At 42.6% G+C, this 16,741-nt stretch overlaps 1 pseudogene; it reads right to left on the bottom strand.

The window, feature by feature from the left end:
• Positions 1-470: 470 nt before the first annotated feature.
• On the bottom strand, positions 471-1,361 carry LOC148120246 (heterogeneous nuclear ribonucleoprotein H3 pseudogene; annotated as a pseudogene).
• Positions 1,362-16,741: the final 15,380 nt, after the last annotated feature.

Raw genomic sequence — 16,741 nt, forward strand, 5'->3', positions numbered from 1 at the left:
GCCCAGAGTAACATTAAAGGTAAGGGATATATTTTGATTAGGGTTTCTATTGCTACAATGAAACACCATAACAAAAAGCAAGTTGGGGAAGAAAGATGTGGTTTGAAAGAAAATGGCCCTCAAAGGGAATGGCACTATTAGGAGGTATGACCTTGTTGCAGGAAGTGTGTCACTGTGGGGTGGGCTTGGTGCTCTCCTATGCTCAAGCTACTTTTCTTGTTGCAGTCTATTTCCTGCTGCCTTCTGATCAAGATGTAGACAGCAGCATGTCTGCCTACACATTACCATGCTCCCTGTCATGATAATGGACTGAACCTCTGAACTTTAAGGGAGCCACCTCAATTAAATGTTTTACTTTATGAGAGTTGCCATGGTCATGGTGCCTCTTCACAGTAATGGAAACTCTAACTAAGACAGAACTTGGTACCAAGTACTAGGGTATTGTTATGATAGGCTTGACCATGTTTTTTTTTTTTTTGGTTTCAATATAAAAATTTATTAAGTCAAAGTATGCAACAAATAAAACCTACAGAAAACAGATTTTCCCATCACAATCTGTTGCTTTACCAAATAATATCTTGAAAACACATTCCTTCAGTCATTATAAAGTTCTTGAAATACAAAAGAAATTAAATCCGTAAGAAAGTCTAGTAGACAGATGTTAGGACTTGCACATTGGTGGTGGTGTTTTTAGTACATCCCACGCCATCCACCTCCACTCATTCCACCTTGCCCATAGTAAACTCCACTGCCTCCACCACCACGACCATAACCTCCCAAGCCATCAGGAGTGCCATATCCTCCACTGTAGTTGTTTCCCATTCCCATTCTCCCAACAGATCCGTATCCTCCTTGATTATCCATTCCATCTCTGCCATAGCCTCCCATTCCAGAACCTCCCATTCCAGAACCTCCTCCAGGGGTGGAATTCAAGAAGAGTTCAATATATCGATGTTGCATGTTGTTTTTATCTTTAGACATGGCAGCCACGGCATCTTCATGTGTCACAAACTCTACATCTGCCTCTCCTGTTGCTCTGCCATCAGCTCCAATGTCGATATGAACTCGTATTGGATTGAGTGGTGAGAAGAAATTAGCAATATCATTTTCGGTTGCACGAAAAGGCAGCCCTCTCATGTGCACAAAATGACCACCATGGAAACCTGAACTGGCATCACCAGCTCCACCGTAGCCATGTCCTCCCATGCCTCTTCCATCTCTCATCCTGTCATCAAAGCCATCATTTCCATAGCCGTAATTATTATAGCCACCATAGTCATCAAAACCTCCATAGCTTCCACGCCCAGCTCCATAATAACCCCCTCTTCCTCCTATTGGTCTATCATATGGTCCCGGCCGCTGTGCCACCCGCGGACGAAGCGGCCGTCCCTGCCCGCCCGCCAGCCGCGATCGTCGGAGTCGGCGTTACTAGCACCCCACAGGCATTTAAATCAAGCGATATTGAAATGGATTGGGTTATGAAACATAATGGTCCAAATGACGCTAGTGATGGGACAGTGCGACTTCGAGGACTGCCATTTGGTTGCAGCAAAGAGGAAATAGTTCAGTTCTTTCAAGGGTTGGAAATCGTGCCAAATGGGATAACATTGACGATGGACTACCAGGGGAGAAGCACAGGGGAGGCCTTCGTGCAGTTTGCTTCAAAGGAGATAGCAGAAAATGCTCTGGGGAAACACAAGGAAAGAATAGGGCACAGGTACATTGAGATCTTCAGGAGTAGCAGGAGTGAAATCAAAGGATTGACCATGTTTTTGTTTGGAGAAATAGGGACTTGGGGAGTTGGGTGAAGAAAACAGTGACATTCTTTAGGCACTGCTTAATTGGCCACACTAGTAGGAGCATTGAAGATAGTGGTGCTGAGTTATTTGAATGGGGGTGGGGAGTTCACTCAAGAGGTTTCAGAGGAGAAGAATTTTAGTATGTTCCCTAGAGATCATTCTTCTGATATTTTGGTAAAAAAAAAAAAGTGACTATCCTTTGCCCTTGTCCCCAGAATCTGCAGGTTTGGATTGGATTAATTCTATTGGCAGAGGGAATTTCAAAACAGCCTAGTAAAGATTATGTTGTGTGTTTATTAGTGTTAACTCTGGTGAAGATTTATGAAGAAAAGGAGCAAACTGAGCAAATGAAAATATAAAATGTACAGATTGAGAACAGGGGTACTAGGAAGTAGAACAGGACTAAATTCTGTGTTCAAGGAGATAAATGGACTAAGAAATTGAATAAAGGGAGTGGTAGTCTTAGGGCATGATCCCACCCAGCTAAATTTCCAACTTTTAAAAAGGAATTTAAAAAAAAAATAGAGCCAGGTGGTACAAATCTTTACTCCACCACTGGGAAGGAAGAGGCTGATGCATCTCTGAGTTTGAGACTAGTCTGGTGTACAGAGTAAATTCAAGAGCAGTCAAGCTCAGGCAGTAAATGTAACAATCAAAATTAGAAAGCTGGTAAAGATGCAATTGAATGAGAGATCCATGTTCCAGCCCAAACAAACACTAGACTTGGCAGCTTTGGCCTCGTGGTTCCTGCTTTAGAGGTTATGGAATTGGCCTCCACACCTAAGGAAAGCTGCTAAGGCCAGGCATGTGTCAGGGATGTCCCTGAATGGAGGCCTAGAGAGTCCATTGTGTGAAGCTGCAAAGGTGAAGTCTGGATTGTCTTGGAGATTCCAAGATGCTGGAGATGCCAGAGTTGTGAGATACCTGGAAAGGAGAGCTGCTAACAGGAAGTGAACCAGCCCAACAGAGAGAAGTATGTTGTAGTCAACACAGCTGAATAGAGTGAGAGTTCTGAAGAGTGTTTTAGCATTAGGCATGGAGATGAGGAGTTTGGAGTTTTCCCAGCTAGGAGCAGCCTGCTTAGTCCGGACAGAGATGCTGGGACCAGGGACATCTCAGCAGACAGCTGTTCAAGTGGCAACTGAATAGACTGTTTTTTTTTTCCCTTTGGTTGACCTCTTGAACAGTAGACTTGGGACAAGGAACTGTGACCAACCGCTTCTTAGTCATTACCAGACTTCCTCCTCATTGGGAGAGATCTATTATAAAATAAATCTATGTAATGTGGACCTCATGAGGACTATTGTGGCTTGACAAAGTTCTGGTATTTTGACCTTGCAGATCACAATTATCCAGCACCCTTATACCTTCATTTTTAATGATTGTCACTCTGTGCTAAATTCCCTTATGCCTTTCCCCTTGGGAAATTTTGTGTGAGCTTTGATGAAGGATGAAAATATAAAATGGTAGCCACTTTAAACAAAATAATTCTTTGGAAAAATCCTCACTACTGTGAAACCATATAGATAACTCTGCTACTCCCATGTAAGTTAACACCAAGCTGATAAAAAAAAATTAGATATGTAACATATGCTTGAATAAATAAGATATCTTTGATAATCAAGATTTATAAATTCCTAGGGTCTACTTTGGTTTATAGTAATATTAGTCCAGCCTCATCTTTAGCCAATTTTAAGTTATTTGAATAAATTAAATCATACAAGAAACTACAGTATTTTATAATGGAACATTTGATCCTCCAAGAAAGTCCTTTTCCCAAGGTCAGGCATTTGGACAAAGTCCCCATTCCCTCAGGGACTCAAAGAAAGTTCCTGTTTGCTGAAAAGGGAGGCTTTCTTCCTCTGGCAAGAGGAACCTGGGGTCTCTCTATTAACATATGACTGGTGCCTATTAATCTGTCAAAGTCAATGCCAGCTTCCTCAATCCCTGATCTCAAACTACACCCTGGCTCACAGGCTTTTTTTCCTCCCATTTAATCCTATGTGCAGCTATAGAGCATAAAACATGTAACCTTTTTTTCAATAGTATTATTTTTTGAAAAAATAAATGTGGGTAGCCATCCTGACCACGGTCAGAAAGTATCAGTCCCATGCTCTCTCCCTACTGACTCCACAGCTCTTTGGTACCTGAATCCTGTTGAAGCAGGCATCCGCTATCAGTGGGCCTCCTTGTCTTTTGGGGAAGCCACTGCCCTGAATGCTTTGAATCCTAACCAGCCTCTAGTTCATATTCTTTTGACCTGCCCCATGATGAAGAAATACCCCTCTAGTCACATCTAGGATTCCCAAAAATAATGCTTAAGGTTCAAGATAACTATAGAATTTCAATAGCAATACCTTTGGGGCTGAGGATAACATACTGGGATTGGCCATCTACTGAGTGTCTATTGTTTTTTAATTACAGAGTATTGCTATTCCAGTACAGGTCGAGCAATACCCTATGATCTGGGAAGCCATGCAGGGGCTTGCTAAACATATTAATAAGTTATGGGAAACAGAAATTGGGATCCTCATCTCTTGCCTGTCTCCTTGGAACACATTCCTGTTCCTGGTTCTAAATCCTGGCACTCAAGACTACTTACCAGTGCAGGATCTCAGAGATGTCAACAAAAGCATAGAAACCCCTACAACCTCCTGAGTTCCCTGCCACCAGAGAAATAAGTATGTACAGTTCTGGGCTTAAAAGATGCCTTATTTTGCCACCCCTTGGCACCTATAAGCCAACCAAGTTTTGCGTTTGAATAGATTGATCCTCAGGGAGAATTTAAGGACCAACTTACCCACACTAGGTTGCCACAAGGGTTCAAGGGCTCTCTCAAACTCATTGAAAGGACCTTAAGTGTTTGCCTTTTGACTTCATGGTAGAGGTATCCTGAGAGGACCTTGCTACAGTGTGTGAATGAATTCTTCAAAGTTTTAGAAACTAAGGAGGGATGTGAGAGGGCCATTGGTGTCCTGCTAGAGATGCTACAGGCAGGCCCTATGGTACCAAGTCTCAGCCAAGAACATTGAACTTTGTGAATCCAGTGTCCCCTACTTGGGGTACAACTTGGAAGGAGACGAACAAATGTCCCAGTGCCAAATCTCAGCGATCTTATGGATCTCTACATCAAAAGCAAATATTCAAATGCAGGAAATTCTGGAGCTAGTTAGGTATTGTCACTTGTGGACACCCAGGTTCATGGAGCTAGCCAAGTCATTGCATACTACCACTGATGGCACTCTGTTTCTACAATTGATTGATTCTTTTTTTTTCTTCAGATTTTAAAGACAGGATTTCTCTGTAGCTTTGGAGCCTGTCCTGGAACTCACTCTGTAGACCAGGCTGGGGATCATGATTGGGAAATTGGTAGAACCTGGGAAGTCAGTTTTTATGTGAATGGTTGAGATCCAGGAAACAAATTTACTATCCCAAAACCTTTCCACTTCAGGTTATCCAGCCCATTGACCCAAATATACCCATTTATCACCCCCAGAATATGAGCTCCCCTAAAGGAGCAAGCCCCAAATTCCAGTTTCTCTAGATATTCCTTTGATAACCATGGGGCCAAGATCCAGGAAATAGTAGAGAACAGCCTCTTGGTATTTGGGATGCTAGAAGAGGTACATTATTCATTCTCACAGAGACTTAGATAAAGACTGCTGGCTATTTCTGACCTCAAACCCCCATACTATATTGAAATTGAAATTAATTACATAAGCTTCACTTCCAGTCCTTACAGCTATAAATGGGACCAATATAAGCTCATCCTGGGAGACCTCTGTGAAAAGAATGACTGCCTAATGTCACCAAGAATCCACCAGAAAGTCTCCCCATGCAAACTCCTGTAGCCACACATAACCCTGGAAATGGTGTTCAAGTATACCTCCAGGCCCCACAGACTACCTGGCTTGCTTGCTCTAATGGTTTAACCAATGGTACATCTTCTGAATTGTTTGCACGGAGGGAAACCCCACTGCTTTGCACTTTCTTGTATGTCATACCACAGGTATTTCTCTATAATACAGAAGAGGGAGACCAAATCTAGATTCTGTGCTTCCTCTTGTGTGGTTAACCATCTCCATTCTAATTTCCCTGTTGGTAGGGGCAGGCATAGTGGCCTCTGCTTCTGTTGAAACTCCAGCCCTTATTGTGCTTGACAAAAACTTTCAAAAAGTCACTGCTCAAAGAGACATAGACCCAGGCCATCTGGAAAAACCTATTTCCTGTCCAGAAACCCAGAGAGGCTCCTGAGAGGAGGTTGTTCTTCATAATGGCAGAGGATTAGACCTCTTCTTCCTGAAACAAGGCTGTCTCTGTTTGGCACTGGAGAAACTTGTTGCTTCTGTGCTAACCAGTCGCAGGTAATTATCTGTGGTCAGACATAACATTAAGGAAAGAGGTGCCAAGAACTTGACAACTGGTATCAGCTCTTCTTCTCTTGCTCTCCCTGGTTAACCACTCTTTTTAGGTCCATTGCTGAGCCATTGATCTTTTTGCTTCTAGTCCTCATTATAGGACCCCGCTTGCTCAACTGCCTACTTAGCTATGTAAACAGAGAGCAAATTCTGTGAAATTGTTAGGGACTATATAACTCCCTGCTTCAAGATATGTCCACAGTTTGACTCATATTCATAGAATCAGTGGGGAATGTAATAGCCCCTAGACCTTAGCATGGCTAATGTTATGTTACAACTACAATTCTGATCTTAAACCCCAATACACAGTCCCTAATATCTGCCAAAATGAGAACAGAGACATGGTCCTGACTTCTAGGAAAGTCTCTAAGTGTACTAACCTTGCTTTTTCACTGCAGTAGCTCTGCTTCTTGCTCACTAATTTGTGACAACCAGGAGGTGCTTTCTGTACATAGAACTGTAAGGCTCGAGGCTGTGTGCTTTGGGAAAGTTCTCTGTGCTGTTGCTGGCTGACAATAAGACTTTTCCTTTTGGCTTTGAGAACATTCTTGTAGTGGTGTCTGGTGGTCTTACCTCACAACAACCTCAGGACCCTGCCTCAGACAGAGTAGGTCATCTCTTGGAACCAACCATTGGGCCATTCTTCTCAATCCCAAGAAGCCAAGAAATCATTGAGATTTCTGTGACTGCTGTCACTCAACAGTTGATTCTATTTTCAGCTCCAAGCATGGAACCAGAACGGAGCATGTCCATGGTTCCTATATGTGAGAGGCTTTTCCCTAGTTATGGATTGAGAACTCGGTGCCTTACATAAAATAAAATGGGCAAAGCCTTATGGGTACAGCATTCCCCACATCTGTGAAATGGATGACATTCAAGCAAAATGCCTGATTTCATAAGAAACATATAGACACCTCTTTTCTGCTCATATTAATCTGTTATTCCAGACTATCCATCTCCCATTAGTTCTTTCCTGATTCCCCAGGCAAAACAAACTCTGCTCATCTTAAACACCTATGTAATTCATAATCTGTTCACATTGTATTTTTCTTTTCTCTTGAAAACAATTAAAATGTTGAGAACTTAACCCCCACAAATTCTCTCTCTCTCTCTCTCTCTCTCTCTCTCTCTCTCTCTCTCTCTTTCTGTGTGTGTGTGTGTGTGTGTGTGTCCCTCAGGTTTCTGCATTAATATTGGGCATGAGATGGAATAGGTCTCAAGAAATGTCTGGTCCTGATACTATTCTGGGATTGATCTCAAATTCTCACCCTAACTTGACTGTACTTATGACAACTCTGCTACTTGGTGTGAGTTCTTCATAGCCAGAAGCCTTTGTGGATAATAGGGTTGACATTCCTGTATTTTCCCTGGGAAATAGATATATCTTTGCTATAATCCTGAGATGGACTCTTTCATAGAAGGCCCTAAAATAGTATCAGACACCAGGTCAGCTTAAGAGTAGTGAGGGGAGGGAGAACGGTGGACAATGAAGCCAGGGAGTTACCAGAACCAGGCCATAGAGAGCTTTGGGCTGAAGTGTAAGTGTGAGGAACCTATGAAAGATTTTTGAACACAGGAGTCCTATGACCATCTTTTGATCGTGAGAACTGTCATGCCTGCCCCATTGCCCTTCCTTAGCTTTCCTGGCTCTCACTGGCTAAAGCAGAGGGGTACTTTAGCCCATGCTCCCCCCACTTCCATTCTTATCTCAACACAGTGGCAGACACAAAGGCAATGACCAGTGGATACGTCTAGTCCCATCAAACCATGATGCCAGTGCAATACGTTTTCTGCTCAGCTTTGGTTTCTTAGCAATAGTTTGCCACTAGCATTTATCCATCCAACCTCCACAAATACAGAGTTCTTGACTGGTTTCGGGAAATCCCCCCAGAAAGGAAGCTTTTGATAACCCCGTCTGCCTTGACTTACTAGAATAGCCAGCTAGGTAAGTGGAGGCTAAAATCAGGCATTTGGACTTTAGCAGGGGAAGAAACCGCCTTTCAAAGAAACACGTGTGAGGAGAAGAGATTCCAAGCTCCCGTGAGATGCCACAGTTAACGCTTCTTCCATTTGCACAAGGAGCGAGCATGCACTGTGCAGAGAAGCCTATTCTGCTCCAGGAAGGTGGTCTGCAGACAGAGCCATCCATCAAGGCCAGCAGAGTACTTCCGTTCTCTTCTCCCCTCCCTTGATAGCCCAGTGGCCTGGCAATCTCTCTCCTTCAGTACTTGCAGGGACAACATTCTTTAGAGGTGAAAGTACAGTTTAATTTCTAGGTTCACCCAGGCGTGCACTGGGCTGCATAGGACCTGATAATGAAATATTGGTGGTGCATATTTGATAGTACTCTGAGTATTCCTGGATGCAGCATAGGATGGAGTGAATGCATCCCCACAGGAGTCTGTACCTCTGTCTGTGTGTATGGGGTGAGGTGGGGTGGATTCCCAGGACTCTGTTCCCAGAGCTCTTCTTATCCACTTCCTTCATATAGGTAGCCCCTCCTCCAATTGAGAGACCATTTCTCCCTGCACCCCCACCTGCTGCCAAGCATTCTTCTCTGTGCAAATGCAGAGGAAGAAAAGAGAATAGAACAGGGGAGGGAGGAAGGGAGAGAGAGAGAGAGAGAGAGAGAGAGAGAGAGAGAGAGAGAGAGAGAGAGAGAGAGAGAGCTGCTCCCCACTCTTGCTCTGCTCTAAAAAGAGATCCCACAGAGCATGGTATTTCTCTCACTGTGGTTTCTCAGTGACAATGGGGTCAAAGAAAGCATTTTTCAAAAAAGAGCTGCTTTTCTCAATTTATAGCAGAGCACCCAGTAGCAAGCAGCAAAATGAAATAGTTCTCCCTTATCTCTACCCCAAAAAGAGAGAGCCCATACAAGGGAAGGAGATAATTCCCATCTGGCTTTTATATGCCTCATAAAATTCATTGTGCAGGCATGTAAAATATATGGGACTGGGCAGACATACGAGGTGCAGGAGGGAGCAGTGCCAGCCTCCTCATGCCTCTTGGGCAGTCAGACAAGAAAGCAGAGGGTTTCTTTTCTCCTCTTTCTTTTCCCTTTGAGAACAAGCTATTGGCAGTTGAGGATATGTCAGATGTTGCCCTTGTATTGATTTTCTATGGCAGATGGAACCAGGGAATAAAGAGTAATAATAATAAACACTGTAGAGCAGGAATAGCAGGCACGGTGATTTGAAAGACTTCCCCCATCTGCGATGTAGCCTTTGACTTTCTAGGATATAGCTTGATATGTGACCTTTTTTGTACGGACAAATGTGAAGGCGGTGTATGTGCTCATGTGCTTGGACGTGTACCTATGAATACCCTCAATGAAGCTAGAGGAAGGCACTGGTGTTCTGCTCTGTGACTCGTTCTCATTCCTTTAAGACAGGGTCTCTCACGACATCTGGATATCTACTGCTGGTCAGCAAGTACCAGTAATCCTGTTCCTCCAACACGCTGGCGCCACAGGCATGAGTGAGGCTACATCTGGCTTTTACAGTGGACAGTGAGATCCAAACTCTTGCTCTCATGTGTGCACAGCAAGTATCATTACCCACTGAGCCAGCTCTCCAGCCCCAACTTGAGACATGAGGACCCCTCTCCCTTAGGGAGTTTTGTTTTTCTGCTTGGTTTTCTGTTTATGCTACCAAGCTCTAGTCACAAATGCCCACTGTCCGCTTACACCCAGTGGATCATGTTCTTCTTGCCCTAATCATTAGGAACTAGCTGCTAATGCCCAAAGTGAAAATGATCTGGTGAACACGTATGCTAAGTTCACAACCATCTTTCGACAGGGACATCACGAGACATGCTAAGTTAGATTCCCTATCTTTAGAACACCTTCCATAATGTAATCTACTCTCTGGTCAGAAAAAATTGAAACAGTTTAAGTAGAGATTGTCTGGACCTTCAATCCCCACCCCCCCCCCCACAAGACACGTATGTGTGTTAGAAACAAAACAAAACAACAACCAAATACTTGGTTCCCAGGGTATCCCTGATTGGAAAGGGGTCAAACCTCTGAGAGGTGGAGATTTGTGGGTGATCTTTAGGTAACCAAGACCATGCCCTGAATAGAAATTGTGGGGTGTTAGCCCCTTCCTGGTTTGTGATCTTGCCTAGTTTTCTCTGACATACCCCTCTATGGTGGTATGTTCATCTTTAGCAGGCCCAATGCAGACGAGGCCAATAAATGGCTATTTTCAGTCTTTACCTGAAACCCCCAAGACCACGAAATGAAATAATTTTATCTCTATAAGTAATTACATCAGACATTTTATCATATTAATGGAAAGCTGACTAACACAGTGACAGTTATCCCTAAAATTGATTGGAGAACAGCTATTAGGGCAAAAATTATGCGTAAAATAGTGTCTATTCCCTAAAGACAAAGCCAGTCAGAGCTGGGGCTGGAATACACTGTATTTACTTTGAGAACTAAGTCTCAAACACGAGAACATAAAGATTTCCCAGTCAACAGAACCATGTAAAGAAGACAAGGGAATGAATGTGGATTTTCACTTCCTGCTTTCTCTCCTCTTCCTCTCTGCTTTATTTTAGCCTTTTCACAAGTAATCCAGAGAAGTACATATGCCCACGATTCAAAAGTACCATAGAATTGCTTAGAAATTAGTGTCCACAATTTTTTTAATTATATAAAATAGTGATGCTCCTAGGAGGAGTTTTAACAAAACAAATTCATAGAACGTCTCTGTAGCTGTGTACATGTTCCCTAAATTTCAAGGATTCAAAACTTACCTCTGAAACTTGATTGTAATTTGGAGGCAGGGTCTGGAATGTAATTGAGATTAGATGAGGTCTCAAGTATGGAGACACCCATGGCAACCTAACTGAAAGAAGTGAGCTGATATTGTTGTCCTGGCCTATCCGTGATACTCTTCACCACATTTTGATTCAGGGTGGAATCCTTCACAGAGGCCAAACAGATTCTAAAGCTATGCTCTTGGGCTTTCCAACCTCCAGGACCATGAACCCAGTGAAATAACATTATTTGTATATTACTAAGTCTCCAATGTTTAGTTTTGTTGTTTTAACAGAAAACAGACCTATTTTGGTTGTCTTAGGCCAAGAGCAACAGTATGGCAAAAGGGTAGAGTCTAGTACTTCATACTTTTAGATGCTGCACAGAGGTTCTCAAAGAGAGTCAGCATAAAAAACACCACTGTTCTTCTACCTTTCCATTCCCAAGTGATGTCAGCCACTCTATTCAAGTCTAATAAAAAGGCACAGGTTTGTCATTGAGCACGCTAGAGCTTCAGTTGTCTACTGTGTACTTCCCCAACACCCAGGTTCCTCATATTTAAAGTAGAAATAATGGTAGTGCCCAGTGTACAGGGTCTAGGTAAAACTTCGGGTAGTAACAGATGCTAACATTCCCTAAGCCACAGAAGACTCTGCACTCCTCCCCTCCCCAGTTCAGATTCTCTCTTCATAGTTCTAAATATTCTCACATTAAGCTCCAGTGAGGGGCTGTCCCTCACCTACTGTGTATGTACCATGAGCCCTCTTCCCCTCTACACCTAGCATCCTTTCTAGTTGTTTTCTCTCTATACATGCTTGGACCACTCATCCTTGAAGCCTCTTTCCTTGGTATGGCTCTGCTCTTCAGTTACCAACTCACGCTTCTCCTCTCCTTTACCAACAGACCCAAAACACAAACTCTTTTCATTGGATCATTTCTTCTTTATGCCTCCTCCACCTCCTTGATGAATACAACGTGCTGTCTCTACCCTGCACTGAAGTTACTTGAAGGCCTCCCATGACTGGCTATTCTGCCCTCTTCGTACCACTCATTACAGCGTGTTGGCCGCCTTGCCACTTTCTCTGTTCATGGTTTCAAAGAGCAAATCCACACAGATGCTGTCAGATCGGTGTCTTTCTGGAGCCCCAGGACTTCATTAACAGCTCACTATGGAGTTGCATCTGTTTTTCCTGAGGGAACCTCAGACTCAAAACTTCTGGCTACAGATATGAGGCCATTGTCCTCCTCTGGTGTATTAGCCTGGGTGGTTTTGGCTGAAGTTAATGGAAAGATGCACAAAATTAACTTTAATGATAGTGGTAATTTACTATCTTGAAAACCAATCACGATAGGGACTTACTGGCATTAATGTGTACGTACTTCCATCTGTTAATTTTCTGCTTTTGAGGTTATTTTTTTGTTTTGTTTTTTTTGGTTTGTTTTTGAGGCTATTCACTTGACTTTTTTTTTAGATTTGTTCCCTTTGGGGTCCCAAGACACTTAAAGCATTTCCAGGTGATATGTGAGGATGTCACATCAAAAGGCAGGCAAAGTGGTGACTGTTTATCTTAGAAGAGCTCTTTTTAAACAGCCTGAGGTATCCATTGCAATTGGCTTTGGTGATGACTCACAGGTTTGAGATAAACTCATACTACCTGCCCTGTCTACACCATTCATTGGAGGGAAAATGGGAAGACCTTGTTACATTTAGCTTTGACCCAAGCACTTGACAGCTCTAATGTTAGTGACAAAGCAACGGAGAACCAGGCTAACTGCTAGACAGTCAACCAAGAGGGCTGTCCATCAATATCACCCATTACACAGACAACCCTCCCAGCTTCCCATCCCTGTTATTACTGTTCCACACAAGTTCCTGCCTACCACTTTTCTCCGTCTTTATCTCCAGTCACACAATTATACTGCCAATGTTTGATCTTTTGACACATAGTACCATCCCTTGATAGTCCTTGCTAAGCACCTGCATATGGCTTGTTACCTGTCCGGATTTCAAGCATCCGTGTATAGACACACTTTGTGAGTGCACAGCATCTTCCATGTACAACTGTTAAAGAGACTGTTTTATATCTTCCCTTCTGATAACGCCTGCATCAAACAGAAGAGCCATTTGTAGCATCTTCATTGTTTGGGGAAAGAAACTGGGGCTTAGGAGAGGCCAAAGCAACTTGTCTTATTCTCAGAAGGCGTGAAGTCAAGATTTCTATAATTCCATACTTGACATTAAAAGTGAAGATGAGCTGACTGGGAAACGGGTACCTTGCCCATGAGAGGAGACATTTGTCTGCATTGTCACCATCCAAAGAGATCCTCAAAATGACAAATAGACATGTGGCCTCACCCTCTTCCATAGAAGCCTAGTATCTCATAAGTGATGTCAGGAATAGTGCCAGCTAGCCAATCTCTTCCTAGCCCTTTAGAGCAAAGGAATGTTTTTTGTCCCTCTCTCAGCTTTGCTTTCTTTGGAGTTCAATATTCCCACTTGCTTTCAATTTAAAAGTCCTCTGGATTATCTTTGTCCTTATTGTGCAGCCTCCCCAGAAGCCAAGTGAAAAAGAAGGGTGGTGAAGGCATCTCCCATTATCAACCTAATCATCATCATTGGAATGAGTTGTTTATATTCAGACATTGCAGGAGACCAACTACAGAAGGCAAAGAAAATGTCCTTTTGGAGACAGAAATGACCTGACAAATATTGTGTTCTGTGAAAGAGATAAGCAGAGAGCTGTTTATTCCCTTGGTAGGTGAGGCTGGGCTCTGAGGAAGATAAATCTCTGCTGGTAATACAGTACTTACACCACCACCGACACCTTTTTATATCAACACAGAGAATTGCTTTCGTGAATCTCTGATACAAAGGCAGTCACAGCTCTTCCTTGCATATTAATGGCTCTGCAGCCTGTTGCTGGTCTAATTTTGTGTTTTAGGCAGCTGCCCCAATACCCATGAGACCTCCGCATCAAAAGATGGAGAAGAAAGAAAAGATAATCCCCAAATTTAAGGGGCCTGAAAGGATGCAAGAAGAGTGTTGATCCATTCCAGGAATCTTCCTCTGCCCACCACCTCCAGTTACCATGAAAAAATACTTGGGTCCAGCTGGTAAGGCTAAACAGATGGGTCTAAACACAACCATTGCACACACAGCTTTTGCTAAGTGCCAGGGACCTGAGAGGCAAATTGGCTAAAATGATTTTCAGCTTAGTTCTTTGGATAACCACTAAAATATGTTCAGAGAATTGAGGCAAGCAAAGAGAAACTGTCCAAAAAACATCTTGTTGTTTATCTTACAAAGACAACTATATCTTAAAAAGCAAGGATAAAATCATACTGCTATGGATCGAATGTTTATGCGTCTTCCCAGGCCTTGGCCTTGTTAAATCCCTTATTACAGTTCCAGTCTTCTGAGTGACTACTTGGATAAACAGCCTGCCTAGGGGGAATGGAAATTAAGTGAGGTCCACAGGCTTGCTATCCTTAAAAGAAGGGATGTCACAACGCATCACAGGGATATTTGTACACCATGGTTATTGTAGCATTGTTCACAATAGCTGAGTTATGGAAATAACCTAGGTATCCAACAGCAGAGAAATAGATAAGGAAAATGTAGTGCTCAGGGCAGTGGAAGGTTTTTTTTTTCCTGTAGTTATGGAGAAAAAAATGTATGCTATCCACAAGAAAATAGATGTAACTAGAGATAATTGTAATAAATGAATCAAGACAATCTCCGAAAGACAAATATCATACATTTTATCTTATTGTGGCTGGCAGATTTTGTTATGGTTACACAAAATCATAGATGAATATATGACTTGAAAGTTGAAGTGAGACAATCTACTGGGACAAGGGTGGGCAAGGGCAGGGCTAAAAATCAGGGAAGGGATTACAGTGGAGTGGATATGCTCAACATGCAATATATACCCCTCTAAAATGTAAAACCCATTCAAAGGAGTGTCGTCACCAAAAACATGAAAAATATCAATATCCCTCTATTTCTCTCTCTCTCTCTCTCTCTCTCTCTCTCTCTCTCTCTGTGTGTGTGTGTGTGTGTGTGTGTGTGTGTGTGTGTGTGTGTAGAGTGCCTCTTTTTTCTCTATCATGTGAACAAGGACACAATGAAAAAGTGGCCAGGAAGAGAGACCACGCCAGCAGCTTAGTAGGTGAACACCTTGTGCTGGGACTTCCCAGCTACCGTGACTCTAATCAATAAACATCTGATATAGGCAGGATGCCTTAGCGTGTCAGTCCAAGGTGACTGATGGGTACAATCTATATGGAACCTTGTCCTTCAGTCTCTTCTTTTCTGTTGAGTGGGCCATCCCCTTCCACTAGCATCCTGCCCTCTCACACCATGGCGGGTGCTGGAACTGCCACACTAGTTCCATGCTTGCAGTGATGAGATAGTTTTGTTCCCCGGGCCTTCCCTCTTGGCATCACTTGACTTTTTATTTGGAGTTACAGGGAATTTTCGGTCACAGTTTAGTTGTGGTCAATGACTATTATTAATTTGCCTTGGCCAAATTAATCAGTGTTCTATTCAGTTTCTCTCTCCATAGAATAATAATCTTAGTGTTAGATTAATGAGTTGGTATAATAATAATAATAATATGAATGAAGTGAGGTTTAATACAATTTTTATCACACAGTGGCTGATAAATAATAGATGTTCAAACAATAAGCCTGCTTTGTTCCTTCTGGAATATTCTCTCCACATTAGCTTCTTTGGTCTTCCGTGTCCAAGATAAAGAGATTCTCCTGAGCATCTTTCTGGCTTCTTATCCACTCCAGCTGACTTCTCTTCCTGGGCTGGGTCTGTGGTGACACCTTTTTGTCCTGACATCTTCTCTCTCACTAAAAGTGGAAAGATTCCTCAGTCTCCAAGGTCATGTAACAGAGAAAGGCTGTCTGTCCTTACAAGTTTTTTTCCCCAGTTCTCTAAGTAAATCCAAAGCTCCTTTGACGTCCTGGTTCAGGGTCTGTAGAAGCAGATAACAATTGTTTCTTACACTGGGTAACCACTTTGCTTTGAGAGACATGATTCTGAACTTATCTAGACGCAGGTCTCCCTCTCCCTCTAATTACTGATGGTCTCTAGGAAATCCATTGTGCTGGGAGTCAAGGTTGGTCTTGTTAGGCCACATCAGGGTACCCTATCTCATTCTTCATCTCTGTTTCCTTCCAAAGTACCAGTTCACTCTAGGACGATGCAGCAGATGGAACAGGGTACCTGTGGCTGCAGACGCTTGTCCAATCTGGAAACGCACATTCCCTTGCCAATCTATAGTTTCTTTTCCACAAACAGCTGCCACTGTACAATGGAATTAACATAAAGCAGAACTTGGCAGAGGCACATTTAATTTACAGTGATTATACTATCTATTATGTAACATGGTTTTAAAGTACACTACAAGCTCCTTGGAGAATAGTAGAAAAAAAAATATGTAAAAAGGACCCAACCCTCTCCAAAATCACATAATGACAGAAGAATCTCAGAAACCAAATACAATCCGTGGTATAATAAATAGAGCATTTTAAAGTACTTAACATTTTAAAATTCTTTCTTTCGTTCCCATCAAGAACTAAGTTTATTTCCCGTAAAGGATAAAAGGAATATATATATCAACAATTTTAAGTTCTGAAAGACAGTTAGAACTGAATGGGGCTCTTAACAGGAGAGCGTTCTGGGATGAATGTTTGGTGGTTTCCAAGTGGATTGAACAAATGTTCTGCTGTTTCTAGTGCAGTGG

This window comes from Myodes glareolus, chromosome 12 (genome assembly GCF_982192425.1).
Source record: "Myodes glareolus chromosome 12, mMyoGla1.1, whole genome shotgun sequence".
Classification (NCBI taxonomy): domain Eukaryota; kingdom Metazoa; phylum Chordata; class Mammalia; order Rodentia; family Cricetidae; genus Myodes; species Myodes glareolus.